The sequence below is a fragment of the Pezoporus wallicus genome, unplaced genomic scaffold (assembly GCF_028554395.1).
Source record: "Pezoporus wallicus isolate ANWC-B61680 ecotype Strahan unplaced genomic scaffold, APGP_CSIRO_Pwel_v1 contig_8548, whole genome shotgun sequence".
Classification (NCBI taxonomy): domain Eukaryota; kingdom Metazoa; phylum Chordata; class Aves; order Psittaciformes; family Psittacidae; genus Pezoporus; species Pezoporus wallicus.
Window position 1 is genome coordinate 439,647 of NW_026642624.1, and position 16,265 is coordinate 455,911.

A 16,265-nucleotide genomic window follows, 5' to 3' on the forward strand; every position below is an offset into this window, starting at 1 on the left:
GGTTAGGTAGATGGGTACAAAGGAGGATGAGGCATTTGCTTGGCAGAACTACATTCCCCCTCCTGAATGTTTCCATGTGGATGCTGTTAGCAGCCCCTGGCAGCCAGCAGCCGGAGCTGTCGCACTGGGTTCGGCACATCCACAGCTTTGATGGCCAAGATGGACCAAGCACCATGAGGAAGAGGTGACCCTGGACCAAAGCAGGAGGCCAGAGGGACCTGTGTGTAGCAAAACAGGCTACAAGAAGAACCATCTCTTCATGCAGTAACCAAGGTGCCAAGATACATCTCTTCATACAGTCTTCCAAGAGAAGAGCTGTCTCTTTGGTCAGTCATACTTGGCCTCATGTATATCTTTGTATGGGCTCTGCAGGCCTCCCTATTCTGCTTAGTGCTGCCCCAAAAGGGCTGCTGTGGGGGCTCGGGGCAGTCACAATTCATGTTTTAACTCATTCGTTCCTGATTTTTAACCCACAGGGAAGCACTCCCTGGTTTGGTGGCTGTTGGAAATAAGCCGGTAACTAGCAGTGGTTGATAAGTTGCATTGTCACTCCCTCTGGGGTTTGTGTGGGCCCTGCCATAACGTGGCAAAGCTTCCACAGGAGCCTCTGTGTGCAATGCAGGTGGGGACACGAGTGTCACACCAGGAACTAGCTGTGTGCTCTTGGGTTGTGGCTGGTAGTGGGACCTGCTCATGCCTTTGAGCTAGATGTGTAGCTGTGTCTTCATCACCAGAAAGCAGGAAGGGAGGTTTCTCCACATGCTGCTGTCCCTGGAGGATTTTTATCCTGGCAAAGCATTTCTGTCCTCTTCCAGGTGCTCTAAGGCCTCACAGTGTCCTGCAGTTTGAGGTGGGATGAGCAGAGAGAACTACAACTGCAACCCCTTCCATGGACATTGGAGACTGGAGGAATCGAGGTGTGCTTTCAGATGTAATTATTTAATATAGACTCTGACAGTTCTTTGTGCTAGTTAGACACATCAATGGGTCTTACTCCTGGAAATGTTAATATTGTAAACTCATTTTCCAGCTGTGCTGTCCTGCTGGTTTATAACGTGTTGCCGCTCTGCAAGAGTGGAGAGCCTGGCTTGCACTGGCACAGTTTTAAGTCAAATTCCAGGCTTTTCTGGCTGCAAGCTTTGCTTGTCCTGTCTTTGTCATCCTATATACAGACATGAATAACATCAGTGCAGTGGTGCTTTGTTGCAGGACTTAGCACAGGCCTGGTGCAGGGCAGGGGGATCCAGTTGGACATGTTGGGTGCTCATACCCACTTCAAGTGCCTGCAGCTCTCATGTGCTGGCATTAGATGGGAGGTGTCCCCATGCTCCAGGTAAAAAGACCCATCCTAGTTTTCATGGGCATCATTTTCAGGGCACTTTGCTCATCCACAGTTGCCAAATGCTCCAAAGTGCCGGGAAGGTTTCTCCTCATCCCTGGGGCGATGTCACCCATTGGCACCTCACGAGGCCACTTGCTCGCCTGTCAGCGATGAAGAAGCACAGGGTTCCCATGGAGAGTCATCCCTCCTGTCACATCCCACAGCCAGAGCCCCTCACAGCCTTTTCAGGCTGCAACAAAACATGTTTTCCACCACGATTTAAAGCAGGTTTTATTTGAGTTCAGCGAGCTGGCGGCTCTGTGCTGTCTGTGGCTCACTGCTGGAGGGAGCTAGGAAATACCCCGGGTATTAGGGAGAGCACTCACCTCTGCTCTGCACGGTGTGGCCTAGGGCACAGTGGGGCTTTCCCCACACTGCTCTTGAGCTTCACATGGCCATGGCACAGCAGTGACCCTGAAATCCTGTACCAGCAGCTGTCAGTGCACTGCTGTCATGGCTGGTCTATGGAGCAATGCTCAGACTTGGTCCTTAGTGCAAGAGGATTCACTCTTACACCAGTTTAGTCTACACAGAGCTGGTGCAAGTTGAATCCTCCTGCGTGAGAGCAGAGTCCTGGTTTGTGGTTTGTGATGAGGATGGAGTGATGGTGAGGGGTTGGGGCTGCATCCCACTTTGTGCCTCAGATCTTTGCACTGGAAAAAAGCCCTTTTGCTTTCCTAACAAGGATGATTTCGATTATTTGCTATTCCTTTTCTATCTTACTTTAAATTTTGTTATCAATAGAGGAGTAAACACTGTGTACGCTGTGTGGGAGCAGCAGCGGCTTGTGGTTTTATGATTCTCCCCCAGCTGTGATTTATTGCTTTTTACATGTTTTAATCTATTCCCCCACACCCCCTCCTGCTTCTCCCTTTCTGCTGTGCAGCTCAGCAGCTGTCAGTATCACTGAAATGACTTGATGTTATTTTGCTCTACTTTGTTTCTGCTCATAGATTTGTTGAATGAAAACTGTTTATCTGGGACTGACGTGGGAGATTGGAGCCTTTCAAGAGGAGGCAACTCCCTGGTATAATTTTGCTCCAAAACGAGTGGAGCAAGAGCTCAGTGTTAAAACAGCCCAACCGAAGTCCCTGAGCCTGAGATTGTGCAGAAGCAGCAGCTCTAAGACCTACAGAGGTGTTTCATAGAAAAGCGTCTTTCCTTTCTCCAGTGCCCCCTGGGCAGCCCTGCTGGGCTCTTGCCAGAGGCGAATTTGGGGTTTCTTTAGGATGCTGGGAGGCTTTGTTGGAATAGCGGGTGGTGGGTAGCAGGTATCTGGGTGCAGATGAGTTGTTGCCCTCTCCATGGTGAACGCAGAGGTGCTGGAGCAGCATCTGAGTGTGCCTCTTTACCTCCCGTCTTCTTCATCCCCACTTCAATACCAGGCATCCAGCAAAGATTACTCTCTGGGACTTAATAAACCTGGAGAGAGGGTTACACATCCCCAAAATAGGTGCCTGCCTCTTGTCCCATGAGAAGTGATGGGCATCTGCAGGGTGCACATTGCTGCCAGCCTGGGTGCTGGGGTTTGTGTGTTAACATTGAGGATAAAGTTGGATGTTGAGGTTGTGATGTCTGTGGTTGGGGCTGCAGCAGGTCTCAGGGTGTGGATGGTTATCCCTAGGGGGACCAGTGGGACGTGAGGGATGAGAGGAGCTTTGCACTGCTGCACAGACAGGGGTGAGGCTGGGAGGGACATCTGTGTTTTACATTGCTCACACTTGGCCCTCCAGGTTCAGAGGCCAGTGGCCAGCAGCCAGGCGGCTGCTGTGATTTGAAGTTAAAGAAACCCCAAACCTGGTCACTGCCACCTAAAATGACAGAAGCTGGTTTGCTGCCAGCGCTGCTCAGAGAAATCCCACATCTTTTGCTCCCTCAATACCATCCACACAGCTTGTGGGACAGCTTTTGCCTGGGGAATACGCTCTTGTTTGAGGGATTCAGGATCCCTTTTTCCCACAGAGCCCCGGCTCCTTTCTTCCCGGCACAATCAGCCCTCTTGCTGCTTTTCTTGCCTTTTCTTCCAGGGCTTTCCCACATTCTGTTCACACCTTCATGAATATTCAGAGTCCATTGGCCATATGAAGCTATTGAGAGCTCTTGTTAACACTCCTCCTAATGACATGCACCTTCAATAGAAAACAAAAACACAGATAAGAGCTTGTTAGCGGAGACCCTTGTTCACCACCTAACAAGGTTTCCATTGACTTGGACACTTGTGGTGACACATTGCTTGCTCTCACTGTTGCCTCTTTTGATTTGTGACTGGCTTTTAGGAAGGTTTTTCCCTTTATTTTTTATTCCTCTTTTCTTACTTTTTTGTAATTTTATTGTGCAGTTTTAAGCTAATTAAGACCAAGGTCAGGCCTGCCTGCACAATGAGTTATGGGGCTACAATGAGCGCAGGGAGCAGCGTGCTGCAGCCCCGAAGCAGTGGGCGATGGGCTCTCCTGCTGTGCCTGGGAAAGTTGTGCCACCCGTGGCATCGCTGTGCCCGTGCCTGGCAGAAGGAGCCACAGTTGGGTCAAGAGGTGGTTAAAAACCCCAAGAAAGGCTCAGGAAAGGGGCTGGGACCACCCGCTGCGCTTCCCAAGAGCTCCCTGGGTCCCAGCACATCATCGGTGGCCAAAGCGCTATTCACAAGGCTGTGCTGTGGGGTGACTCCTCCCAAACATGACCAGGCTTCTGTGCCAGCACTGCCATGCTCCCGTGATGCTCCCAGTGGTGTTGCTCCTGGTTTATAGACTCATAGAATCAGGTAGGTTGGAAAAGACCTTGAAGACCATTTAAGTCCAACCATTAACCCAGCACTGCCACATTCATCACTAAATCATGTCCCTAAGGGCCTTATCTACATGCTTCTTGGACACTTCTAGGGATGGTGACTCCACCACTGCCTGTTCCAATGCCTGACCACCCTTTCAGGGAAGAAATTTTTCCTAATATCCAGTCTGAACTTCCCCTCGTGCAGCTTGAGGCCATTACCTCTTATCCTATCACTTGTTACTTGGGATAGGTGGCTCTATACAGAGCAACACCCTGTAGCCACTTCCCCAATGGCACTGTTTGCTTTTCCCTGGCACAGAAATCCCATCTGGCTTTGGCAATTCTTGGTTTTCCATCCTCCGGTTGTGCTCCGCCTCCCTCCAGTGGTCTGGTTTCCATCAGGCAGAGCCCACCCATTGCACACCACAAAATGCCTCACTTGGTAGTGGGTATTTTTGGCCACAGCTTCTTATTTCTGCTATTATGAGGCTCTTGCAGTGTTGTTTGTCATCTTGTCAAGGCCCCTGAGTTTCTATGGATACTGCTCTGCGAACTGGGGACAGTTGATGCTATCAGTTAAGACAGAATCTTCCAGAGGACTTTATGAAGCTCCAGAGATAATTTCCCTGCAATGCTCTGCTCTTGTGGAGCTGCCTTTTCAGTAACAACTGCTCGGTTGATGCTCCATGTATTTGTGTTTTCTAAGCTTTGCCAGGCTCAAAGGAAAAATCACCTGCTTGGCAAATAAGATTAGATAGAGGGTGATAGGGGTTAATAACAAACCACCAGATAATTTGTGTATATATATATTTATATATGGATGGATTTAAACTGAAAGAGGGTAGATTTAGAGTAAGTACAAGGCAGAAGCTCTTCCCTGTGAGGGTGCTGAGGTGCTGGCACAGGGTGCCCAGAGAAGCTGTGGCTGCCCCATCCCTGGCAGTGTTCAAGGCCAGGTTGGACACAGGGGCCTGGAGCAAGCTGCTCCAGTGGAAGGTGTCCCTGCCATGGCAGAGGGTTGGAACTGGATGAGCTTTAAGGTCCCTTCCAACCCAAACCAGTCTGGGATTCTCTGATAACCATCACAGTAATGGAAGCAAAAGGCACCAGCAAAGAAACTGTCATGGAATAAAAGGACATTTGCTTTACTGTGCTCTTTTGGGACTCTCTGGGAGGGGGGGAAGGCCTCTTTCTTCCCTTCTTAATGCCCATCTTGAGGACAGACACACGTGCAAAGGCAAGAGGATGTGGAGTATTTCTTCTGAAAATGATACTGCCTGAAAGTTTCCAGATAGATCAGCTGTCCTTAGGGACAGCAGCATAAGCAAGCAAAATGAAAGGCATATGATTTTCAGAGGGAAAAGCAGGCAGAGGAATCATAGAATGATAGAGGAAGATTGCGCTGGGTTTATTGGGGCTTTACTGAGAAGAGGTTGAGCTGGAGTGGGTTCACCCATCAGCCAGCAGTTTCTCCCTCTCCTCTTGCCTTTTCTTACAGGTCCAATATGTTTCCACAGACAAATTTGCTTCTCCCACTGAACTTCTTCTGCAGCTGCTTTGGTATCTCCAATCCTGCAGGAGCCAGCATTGCCTCCATGCCTGTCCCAGCTCAGTTCTATCCTCCCTGCATGGGGGAGCAGGATGGGGACACGTTCCTGGCGGGATGTAAGCTGCTGCCCAGAGAGCCTCATGTCCTGCTCCCCAGCTCTCAGACACGGCTTCATTTTCCTGTGCCTTTCTGCAGCCATAAAATGTAGACATTTAATGATTTCTCAGAACTATCAGGAGCTTTGCTGCCTTTCAGCCAGACCGAGAGCCTCAGCGCTGCTTGCATTTACTCTCCGGTGTGAATTAGTATCTGGGGGTAAGAGGCAGCAGGGAAAAAAGCTTTGATTTGGATTTGAGTTTTAGCTGGTGATTACAATTCTTTATATGCTCTAAACAAGTTTATCTATCCCTAGGTGGATGTGTGCTGCCAGCAGTGCTATAATATCCACTGAGGGCTGCCCAGAGGTACAGGAATAAACTCATACATTATTAGCTAATACAGGGAAGTGATTCGATATGGGTCTCAGAAGCTGGAGTAGATAAATAGGATGATAAATGTTGGCATTAGCAGACGTGACTGACTCCTCTGTCTCTGTGATTTGGTAGTGCCCAGTAATTAAATAGTTGGAGCCTAATGTATTTTAAACTAGAGCTGCAGCCTGTAAATCACGGAGATTATGCTCTTCCCTGCTGTGCGCGCTCGGGGTCGGGAGGAATTTCCACTCCTGCGCCGCAGCTGTCCGCAGGCTCCGGATGGGAATTGCATCAGTCAGGGCTGGGAAAGACAGCCCCGGCCCTGCTGCTGGTCCTGGGATACAAACCCATTCTCAGAGCCTTCCTGGCCCAGCAGGGCATTTTCTCCAGCCCCGTGTCCTTTCCATCGTAGGTTGTCTCATCTGTTCTGGCTGGAGCAGCTTCATGCCCACACGCAGTGCAAGCACACCTGAGATCACTGCAGACCCTAAAAACCAGGATGCAAAACATCTGGGGGGAGGGGGGTTGCTCCTGAACCCCGTGCTGTGCCACTGTGAGCATCAGCCCCTTGGGCTGGTTTTGCTTTCAGACATGATTTTCATGATGATTCTTTTCAATGGTCCCAATTCCATCATTTGATTTCCACCGAGGTTTCGTTTTCTTTGCAGCCAGGTTATGACCTGGCACTGAATTAAAATGTTTTGTCTTTTGTGTTATATAGGTTGGCCAAGAAGGAACCCCAGCTCTCGGCTTGAGGCTGCTCTCAAGTACGAGTTACTTTTTATCTTTATAAAAGCCTTGTTTTCATTTCTCAACCTGTCAGTGGCCAGACCTGATTCTTCTGCAGGAGCTTGGTCCCATTACACAGCATTTCTCCATTAACATTTAGCAAAGGACAGGTTGAAACATTTCCGTGCCGTTCACCCATTTTACACCTTTTAATACAATTCCTGGATTAGCTCAGGCTTTCATTGGAAAATTTCTCTGGCCACACGTTCAGCAGACACCATTTTACAGGAGACCTGCTCTAATGACCCTGCCCACATGCAGAACCGCTGCCTGGAACCACAGCTGTGATAAAACCATCCCTGCTCTTCCTGGATATAATTATTTTTAATACAGTCTATTTTATGCCTCAAATTCTCTCCTCTCCCAGCTGAAGCATTTTAAATCAAACAAGTAATTCTGTGGTATTACCACAAATTACGGTCACTGAGGGCTGCTGCTGTTCTGCTCACAGCAGCCACGAGAAACTTTCCTCCAACAGGAAGGGTACAGATGAGTTCTGCTGTTTTACTTACAAGAAATGTTTCTCCTCCTCTTCCTATTAGTAGAAGCTGGTGCTCTTCAACCCACGCCCGAAGCAACAGCTAATGCTGCTTGCAGCAAAGTTAGCAGGTTAGTGACTGGGGAGCAGGAATTACTGGACAGGAGTTTGTGTTTAGGTGTAATCCTCCCTGCCAGGCTTCGCAGGGAGTTTGCTCCTCTGTAAATCATCCCGTGGCTTGGTTTTTCCATGCACTGTTGCTGTTTTGCCTTCCAGCTTATTTTTAGCCTGCCTGTTCCAGGTACTGCTGTGATACATAACCCACAACAAACAGAGGGGCTGCACCCTGTGAATTGGCTGCCCTTGGCTAGCGGGAAGTTGAAGATCACGGGGACCTTCAGACTCATTCAGCTCCATAGAGTTAAGGATCAACCCTCTTTTCAGAGTCCCATGGGAAGTCCCTCCTTTCCACACTGTCATATCTCTCTGTGCCCCATCCTTTGAACAGAGGCTCCTCTTTATGCTTCACTTGTGAGTGGGATGCACTGCAGGTTGCCCATGGACCAAAGGGATAAAGTTTTACGAGCTGTTGCTGATGGTTTGAATGACGGAAGATGTGAACTCTTCCTCTGGAGAGACACTGTTGGACCAGAGAGGCTGTTCTGGTATGAACAGGGAGCCCCTAAACAAAGATGTTGGTAAGTGCTGGTATGGAGCTGGCAGAGCTGTTGAGCTGTAGTTGTACAGAGAAACTGTGAGGAAGTTTTCCTGTGATGGTAAGAACCTTTGGAATGATCCAGCTAACACTGGATGGAATGGAATAAAGTACCCTGAGACCCTGATGTGCATCAGCAAAAGTGGTGGTGGGGTTTGCAGAGCCTTTCTGTGTAGGCAGCGATAGTAAATGTGGCCGTGTCTGCTAAGCTCCTTTGTTCTGGCACCTCTTAAAGTAGCAAAGATGGGTCATTTCTCCAAGCATGTTACAAACGTTGAGTTAATTCATTGGCTTGTGTGTGTGGAGTGGCAGGCAGGAAAGCAAAGGGGTTCAGGTTTGCCTCCAGCCATCTTTTATGGTCCAATCAGCCAATTTTCTGTGTAACTGTAATAAATCACGGCGACAGACACACAGGATGGCATTGTCTTTATGTAATTATACCATAAATGGCCCCATTTTCTCTCCCAGAAAAGCCTTCCCAGTTCCTTCCCTTTGCTGGAGAAGGCTGTTATCCTGAACACAATGAGACAAATGCATTTGAAGAACATATTTTGTAAGCAAAAGCTGAAGAGATGGAGCCTGCTCCTTTTTCCATCGCGCGTCTCTCACGTGGCTCTTTGCTCCAAGGGGGGATTTGCAAACCAAAGGGAAACAATTTTAGAGCTCAGGAAATCGAGCGTGAACTCTGGCACTGAAGCAGAAGCCTCTCGTTTTCCCTTCCCATCCCATGGCTCACCACTGTTGCAGCCTGCTTAACAGTGAGCACACAGACCAGGGCAGGTTCTGCCTGCGAGAAGCCAGATAAACTGTTCTCTTGTGGGCACCTGCAGTTATAAAACCCACACAATTTGTGTACAGCAAGGCTTTGGGGACCTCTTGCCTTGGTTGCTGTTTTGATAACTGAGCTTGTGTCGTTTCTCCCTCCCCCTGCCCTGTAGATGATATTTTTCCTTCCCGCTGGTGTTACAAAAGAAGACCTTTTCCCAACAAGGATGTAAAACTCCCATCAAATTCCCCATGTCACTGGAGACCCGAAGCTAATAAGTCGATCTTATGTCTGTATAATAAACTAATTTATTAGGTTTTTATTTTAAGAGTTGGTGGTATTAATTAGGTTGATACAGCCCATAAATCACTTGATTTGGCTGAGCCTTCAGATACTTGTAATTTAAATTAATAGAAGTGCAGCTTAATTAATCTGATTAAATCCTGGGATAAGCAATGTGCTGTTTGCAGCATCCACCAGCATGCTGGATAGAAAAGGAGTGTTTTAAGGTAACACAGCTTCTTCACTGGAGGGTCAGATTGGCTTAGCTGGTGAATCGAGGTGCAAGAGTGGAGCTGCAGAAGATGCAACCCAGAAACCGGAGCAAGGTTTGAAGCTAGACCTGTGAAGTCAGGCATCTCCTGAGACCTTGGCAAAGCTCATCACAGCTTCAGGGCCAGGCAAGGAACTGAACTTCCCAGACTCACAGCAACCGCTCTGGTTTTGGGGCATCCTGACCTTCTTTCATCCTTTGGCACCAATAAATGGACTCCAGAAGGTGAGTTTAAGCCATTAGTGAGCACAAGCCACAGCTTGATCTCCTTTGTGGTCACTCTCTTGATTCTTCTCTCCCTTCAATGCTGTTGAGAGCAGATACCATTTCTTTCCAGGTGTGAATAATCAGTTAATCAGTTCTTCTTTGACCAGGGTCCCTGTCAGACAACCACGAGCAGATCAGGGTAAGTGAACAGAGTGGGCTGATGCGGAGGTAAGTTGATGTGCCTCATCCAAGATATACCTGCTCTACAATTCCCATCAAGAGTATTTCTTCTCTGGTGAAGTTTCTGGATACTGGATGGTGGTAGTGGGGACTTTATTGTGGCTTGCCTGTACGTAGGACTGACTACACCCTCCCGTGGGATACACACTGCAGTGTGTTCTCACAGGGATGTACCCATCTGCTTCCCAGCGTTGGGAGTTACTAAACCTTTGCCATACAGACACCACCAGATACTCAACTGGTGTTTCCATTTAGCTTTTCCAGAATGCTGTGGGATGACGGCTCTCAAGATTTATGTTCCCTGTCTGTACAGCCCAGGCAGCTGCCCTGCAGCCTTCTCCCTGCTCTCCTGCTAATTTGCCTTAATCCCGAGTTTAAGTGAGCTTCCCTATGGATAAGAGTGGAATTCAGACCCTCTGGTCCTCCCTAGCCTTGGTTTCTCTGTTGCCCACAAGGGGTCCGTGTGGGATGGTGGCACAAGTCAGGTATTTACACCAGTTCCCCAGCAGCTGGATGAAAACCCCTTCCAAGGAGATCAGAGCAGGTTTAGCAGCAAAGCACCAGCCCAGGGCATGTGCAGCCACAGGTTGTTTCCGTTAGAGTACAGATGCCATAAAATATGTTTTCTTTAAAAGCAAGAGCTAATGTGATTATAGCAGTTGGATTAATCTAATATTCTCCTTCATCTTCAAAAGAGAATTGCCTAAATAGCCAGAGACACATTTTATGAGCCCTTCTTAAGGGCTATCAATCAAACTTCCCAAGAAAGGCACTGATGCCCCTTTTTGCTCACAAGAGGGAAATCAGATTCCCCACGGCTTCGCTCTCAGCCTGCTGCAGCCTTGCAGTGTAATAGCTGCATTGTGAATGGTCTGGACATCATTTTCTTCCACTGGTCCAGAGAAAAAACCCACATGGAGGCAACCTGTAAGAAGAAAGGGAAAGCAGCCCAATTAGAGGCAGTGATCGCTCTGCTCTCTGCCCTCTCTCCCCCTGGATGAAGCAGATGTAAAACAATAGCTTTATTGGTGAAAATTTTAATTGAGGAGTTCAAAGGAAGCGGCGGAGGCTCTTTTGATCCCTCGCTGCGTTTGAATGCCCCGGTGCAGCGGTGCCTGCTGACCTCCAGTGTTAATTAGTGTTTATCTGAAATCGAATTAGCTCACGACCGGCAGAAAGCAGAGTGAAAATCGGCTGTAATCATAGATCTGGGTGATTCTCAATGCGAGGTAAAAGCAGGGCTTTGCCTGCTGGAGCCGACGTGAAACTCACTCTGAGAACTTCACAGTTTTTGCTTTGTTTTTCTAATACTCTTCAGTCAGATGGTGCTATTTCTCTTACTAATACCCCGGGCTGCCTTCATCTTTGCTGAGTCTGCTGGTCCACGTTGCTCACTGGAACTTAAACCATAAACCAACACTGAACAATGATGCATTATTTATAGGAGACCGAATGCTGGGAGGTTGACAATAGTGCAAAGCTGCTCTTTCTTGTGCTCTGTAATCCGTAAATAAATACATCATCTATTTCAGTTTGCAGAACTCTCTGATGGATGGGAATAGCCTGTGTTATCCGAAGGCGCCGAGGTTGCTGTGAAAGCCAGCACCTGCTTTTGGGGTAAACTGGCCATTTCTGAGAATTAGAACTCTTTATGTAGATGGGATTGAGAGAGAGTTGCCAAACCACCTTGTGGTGCTCATCCTTGGGGCTCTCTGGAAGGTGATGGGGCTCTCAATGCTTGAATAGAAATGTGTAAAAGCATGAGGTCCTCTTTATGAAAGGACAGAATAGCCAAAACTATCTCAAGGAGCAGGTATGTGGTCATAGTTTCTGAGCAGAGAATAGCCAGAGATGTGGAAGTCAAACATCTGTCTGCCATGAACATCTGCAGGCCTTCACGCTGCACTGGAATGAAATCCCATCCTCAGATCAGATCCAGATCCCAAAGTTTCCAAAGTGCAGAGATGGTTTTATTCCAACCTTGCTTTTAGCTCCTAAGCCAGCTGAAAGGTGGCCCCTGCTGCTTGCCCACGCAGGGTGCTCATTGGTGTGGAGCAAGGCAATCTGAAAATAACCCGGTGGCATTTATGCGGTGTCCTTGGGCATCCACTGCTCTATTTCCTGGGCTTAGCCACAAGAGGGTGGCATGATGATGTGCACCAGCAGCCTCCCGCTTCGGCTGCTTCCCTTCTCGCATGGCATTTTATAGCCAGCTCTGTGGATCTAATAAAACTTGGGAACAGATCCTCATTTTTGGCACATGAACACATTTCCCACTACAAAGGAGCCTGATGGGTGTTTCTGAAGGCAGCCCCGACTGTGCAGGATTCCTTGATGTTATGTGTGTTCTTTATGCCCAAAAGTAGCAGCCTTAGCTAGTAGGCACCATAGCAGAGAATAAAATTTAGACTGAGCTTTTACTTGGTAACTGCTGTAGGGAGAAGTCCACAGATGTTGTTTATGAGCAAATATTATTTTTGATAGCCATGCGTGTTTACAAGACAGTGATGTTCTATGTGACTCCTCTATAACACATCGGGATGTTTCTCGTAGGTCTTGATTTGATTATAGCTGATGGTGAACAAGCTGGTTAACAAATACACACACACAAGACTCACATGATGGCGAGGGAGACTAACTGAAATGAAACAGATCCATTTCACCTAAAATCTACCCAGCATGTGTTTGTAAGTCAGGCCATCACTAACCCAATGCGAGTGACTCGTCCTGAATAATGAATCAGTTGATGTGACTCTGCATAAGGCAGATTAGCATTTGATTTTGTAAAGCTTCACTTAGGTGGCAAATCCCAGTAAGAGCAAGGAACAGGGCACTGGGGATATCCAGGTAGCAGTAGAAATCAAAGAAAAAAACAAAACACTCCAAGTTTTATGTACAAAGCTTTATAAATGGTAGGATTATTTTACCCTACTTTAACATGGCATTTTTCTCTGTGCAGGCACATGATGCTGATATTCAGAACACACCTGAGCCTCACTGCTGTTTCCCAGCCTGGCACTCATCTCAATCAAAACTCCCATCCTGAATCCAAGCAGGGTGCAACCTCAGGGTGAGTCTCTGCTCACTGCTGGCTCTAGGGCCCTTCTATGCAGAAATCCCTTTTGCCATGAACACATTTCAAACACAAGCTTCTGAATCTCATTACTTGCTGTCTTTTCCTCTTCCATTTGTTTTTCTTCTAACAATGCACCTGCCAATATCTGCCCCTGAGCTCCGTTTTAAGTGGTGTTTTCCATAGTTAATGTCCCACTCTTGCTCCCTATCCATCTTTGGCAACTGCTGACTGCCTGCAGCAGGACCAGAGGAAGAGGGAAAGACCTCCCTGGGTATAACAATAACACAACACCCATTCCTGGAAGAATGATGAGATGGGCTGTGTCATAAATATTTATAAGAGCAAGCGTAATGAAATGAATGGCTAGTATACTGAGGCTCCCTTAGGCTTTGGTCATCACATGTTTTTTAGCTCTTTTCTTTCTTCTCTGTGATACAGAATTGTCCTGGTGTCCCTGGGTTGTCGAGCAAATTGCTTATTGTGTTGCTCACTTACACAATGCATGTTATTATGTGCAACCAGCTGCTCCTGTTTGGCATTGCTCACACATACAGAACAGGAGGCCACAGGCACTCTTCTCGCCTGGAAGTCAACGTTCCTTCTAGTGCCGAAGTTGCTGCCAGACCAGAAGAAGCCTGGCAGCAAAGCGAGTCCTGGTGGAAAAGGTCCCTCAGAGACTTCTTTCCTGGGAAGACCAAGGCTGCAGTTCTGCAGGGTTTGAGCCCACGCAGCTTTGTGCTGCCGTTGAAAGCTTCCTCGTGCCTCTGTCTGCATGTTCCCATTGCTCTCCTTGTGCTGGCACTAACTGTAGGGTGAGTGCACGGAGTGCTGGAGCTGATTTTCTTATTGTTGTTGCCTGTTAAGTTTTCAGCACCATCCTTCCCTCTGTCCAGCTCCAGGCTCATTCAAGCAGTAATGCCAACACAAAGGAAAGAGCAGCCAACTCTTCTGGTTATTAGAGCAGCTTAAATGCATTCTAAAATGTCAAACTCAGTGTAGCAGACCTGTCTGGAGTCAGAGATGCTCAGAAACTGGAGCAAGGCTGTATTTGAGACTGGGAAGTTTAATCCTGCTTGGGAGAGAAAGAACCAAAGCGTGGTCCCAAGCACGTTTCAGGCACTGACCCCCTGCGAGATGGGGGCTGAGTAGCTGCAGGCAGCACTTCTTACCTGCTGAACTGGAGGGCATTAACAAGTGCACCCACGAAAGCTTCCACTGCTGTTAACTTCAGAGCTGCAGGGTTTGGCACTGTGGGGATTTGTGATCGGGGGGGGGCACACTCAGTCTGCAGAGAAAGTGCCTATTCCAAATCAAAACTGTTCTCTTCAGCATGAAGTGGATTAAGCTAAGAGAACATAAAGCAACCCTCACCTGGAATAAGAACAGCCTCATCATAATTTTTAAAATAGCTATTCTGCTTTAAATTGCTGTGTCCCATAACTTTGAATTCACTTCCGTTTCTCTCATTTGCTTTAACTGCTCTGACCCTGGACTACAGCTTCTCGATGCTCTGAACCCCAGACCACGGGAGGCAGCCAGACACCATTGTCAGTGATAGGATTCAGCCTGGAACTGGGACAATACTGCACTGCCTGTTTAATAAAAACACACAATGGGCTGTGAATCTTCTTGTTCCTCACTGCTTTCTCTCTGAAATGACTTTTCCCTGTTCTTTGGGTTTCTTTTATTTCAGGGAGTCTTTTTTGGGAGCAAACATTGTTCTTCACCTGCACTTGTTCAGTGCTTTGCACAACTGGATCCAGGTAGTTGGAATTCTACAGCTGGATGTGGACATAGGCTGCTCAGCATGGCTTTGGGTTCAGAGCACGGACAAATTCTGCTTCAGATAGCTCTGTAACATATGCTGCTGTGCTTCAAGGCCTCTTGCATCTGCCCCAGCCTTCCAAAAGCATGGATCTCCCCTCGGCTGCATGGGAAAAGCTCCTGCTGAACTAGAAAAATCTATAGCTTTGCTGGGTCTCCCTAATGAGCTCTTCATTGCTGGGTCTTACACAAACCCATGACGTGTACCATGTACCCTCCATATCCTGACTCACCACACCTTCTTTTTTGGAGCACAGAAGTGATGTCTCCCAAAGGGGGAACAAAAGGCTCAACCACAACCACCTGCCACTTGCTGCTGCTGCTCTTTGCCATTCACACTTTCTCAGCTCAAAGTTATCAGAGATTTGCAGCTATTAAAAGGTAGAAAGAAACTCCTCACCAACAGGGATGGGAACATTGGAGAGTCTGCAGCGCATAAATGGGGGCTTTTGCTTGCTCTAAGTACTGGGGCAGAAATGCAATTATGTGGGGAAGGAATGTCCCTTCTGTTGGCATGTCTGCTGTCACTTTGTTCTTTATGGACTCACAGCCAGGGAGTTACCTGATCCTGCCCAAATCTAAGGGGCTCTTTCTCCAGGTCCTGTGTCCTCTGTAAGCACCACAAGAAGTCATTTCGCTGAAGCAGTGACACCAGGGTTGCCTCCCTGTGGAGGCACACGTCAGCCAGCGTTGGATTAAGCTGTGAAGGAGTCTCCCTGTGGAAAAACTGGTTGTAAAAGCTCAGTTTGTCTGTGGGGATGTGGGTAAGAGGGGTGGATGGTGAGGACTTGGTATTACTCTCACAGAGCACGTGTGTTGTCAGTGTGAAAAGAGCCGGTGCTCTGGGTCAAGTGCCTGGTGCTTTCACACATCAGGGGCTGTTTGCTATGGTGTTCTTTTTCCTCTTTTGCCCAGGGACAGATGCTGAAGGAACGTATCTGCTGCAAGGTTGGTTTTGTCTAAATGCTGTTTTAATTCCTGTTTCCGCTGACATGCAGGAAATACAGAGGTGCCACAGAGAAATCAAGTAACACCGTCTAAGACAAGAATTGGATCTGGGTGTTTGAAAGCTGGTGCCTGCTTCTAATCCTGACCTGGTTAGGTGCAACCCTGGCAGGGAGATGGGTTAATGCCTTAACACAGACAGGTGTGTTGTATTTTGCAGACCATTAGCAGCTTTCATTATTTATTATGCCAGAGTTGCCTGACTTTTAGGTAAAGGTTTCCTTGTTTAAAGGGAGGGAGAAATGTCTGAGACTTGAGGAAACAAGGGCAGGGGTGTGTCTGAAACCAGCAGCAGACACAATGAGGAGACGTTCCTCCACAGCACAGTTAAAGCAATTTGAGAGCACCTTTATAACCACCTCACACAGAAAGGAGCAGGTGGGAAAGGCCCAGAGACGAGAGGAGGGTTTGCAGAGGTTGTTAAACTTTACCTCCATGCTGGA

General features: G+C 47.9%; 1 long non-coding RNA gene across 3 annotated transcripts; it reads left to right on the plus strand.

The window, feature by feature from the left end:
- Positions 1–9,952: 9,952 nt before the first annotated feature.
- Positions 9,953–14,186, plus strand: LOC130610869 (uncharacterized). 3 transcript variants are annotated; one of them, XR_008975111.1, is made up of 4 exons: positions 9,953–10,402; positions 11,457–11,534; positions 12,471–12,608; positions 12,877–14,186. It is a non-coding gene; the product is annotated as an uncharacterized LOC130610869 (long non-coding RNA). The 3 variants fall into 3 exon arrangements; XR_008975110.1 differs by lacking the exon at positions 9,953–10,402 and having other exon boundaries at positions 11,042–11,534; positions 12,877–12,987; positions 13,432–14,186; XR_008975109.1 differs by lacking the exon at positions 9,953–10,402 and having other exon boundaries at positions 11,042–11,534.
- Positions 14,187–16,265: the final 2,079 nt, after the last annotated feature.